Below are 1690 nucleotides of genomic sequence, written 5' to 3' on the forward strand. Positions count from 1 at the left end.
ACCATTATAGGTCATATCTTCGCATACAGCCCTTTCTAAATCAAAATACAGCAAAGTAAATATTGTCTAAACCGTAATCCACTGTGTTAGGTCAAAACTTAAAATACATGCATTTTTCAATATAGAATTTATTTCTTAACTGATGAGAGCTCAGACATGAGAGTGTATAGTCTTCCTCCAATGCATTCACATAATCTTTGTCAGTATTAAAGAATATTAAGTCTAAATACCAGGAATCAAATGTACACTTAGCTCTAATGAGAGTTTGATATTTTAAAATTACATTAATCAAGGCATGATTTTTGTTTCACTACAAATAATGCAAACTGTTTTCAATAAAAAAGAGGAAATTGTTTATGCGTACTTTTAGATTCATATTGTCAACACTTTTTAATGTTGTGACCGAATAACTGAACTTCATTTAAGCTATAGAAATGGCCAAGTCTGTCTCGTGGGCTGGGACACCTTTGGCTTGAAAAGTAACATGTGCTAGCATGACTCTGAAAGACAAGAAGGCATCAAACATGTTAAGTATTATTTTTTGTTATCTTTATCTAGATTATCACTTGAATTTTTGTTGGGAGGGAGGGGAACCCAATATTCAATAAAACTGTAATGTAAAAATATGAAGATATGGAAAAAAGAAAACTGGCAATTTGGTTACCTACTGTTTTATTTAAAAGATAATTTGAAATAGTTATGGCATGGCAGTCACTTCTAACCATATGAAATTATGAACAAAACTAGGATTTATATATTTGGCTATAGGAAAAATTTCTTCTTTTTTTATAGACTGAATAGGTGAGAGGCCAGTAGAAGATGACTATGCCTGGAACAGGATGAAATAGGCAAGTGGCTATCAAATTAGTGAAAATTTTGTAGGAAAGTATAAATTTTTCTAAGTCCATACTGTATTTGAATTGAACTTTGAGATGGAGCTAAGTTATCTACCATTGCTTGTTTTGGGGACAAAAACAGGACAGTTTATTGCACTATTCTTTCATACACGAATGGAGATTATTTGTGTGTTGTTGTTGTTGTTTTAACTGCAGGAAAATGTGCAGTGCTTTATCACAGAGTGACAAAAGAATCATGATGTTAACAAACTCAACTTCTTCCTCATTACATTTATTAAATTAACTGGCAGTTAGAACCCCATTGAGTTCAAATTTAGAATTTACTCATGTTGCCTGCTTTTAATTTTTCTTTAAACTATTAGAATTAGAAAATAAGCAACAACAGGGGTTAGAAATAAGCTAACTGGATTTCCTGTTCAGCCCTAAGGAGAATTATAGTCTTTCATGGGCCCGTGACTATATAAATAGAGAAACCTGAAATAATTTGGTCTCTGGGCTCTAATCGAAACACGTGGCAGCTCCCTATGTGAAGGAACAGTGCCTTTCAAGTCACCCAGGTAAGTAAAGAGGAACAGTTCCTGTCACAAAATAGTCCACTCCTGAATCCTCTTCAAATAAATCACAAGTAAACTTGAATTTTCAGTTTAGTCCTGAAGAAGAGACCGATGTCTCTTGCGTTTTTCTGCTTGGGGTTTTATAAAACACACTGTAAACATAAAGACATTTTACAGTTTTCACACATCTCTTTCTGTCCCTAACTGATCAGATTAGGGCAACCAGTTCCCGTAATTAATATCCAGAACTTTTAAAGAATTGGATATTTTGAAGCTGAA

Source organism: Mustela putorius, unplaced genomic scaffold (genome assembly GCF_011764305.1).
Source record: "Mustela putorius furo isolate JIRA1106 unplaced genomic scaffold, ASM1176430v1.1 tig00003898_pilon_pilon_pilon, whole genome shotgun sequence".
Taxonomy (NCBI): Eukaryota; Metazoa; Chordata; class Mammalia; order Carnivora; family Mustelidae; genus Mustela; species Mustela putorius.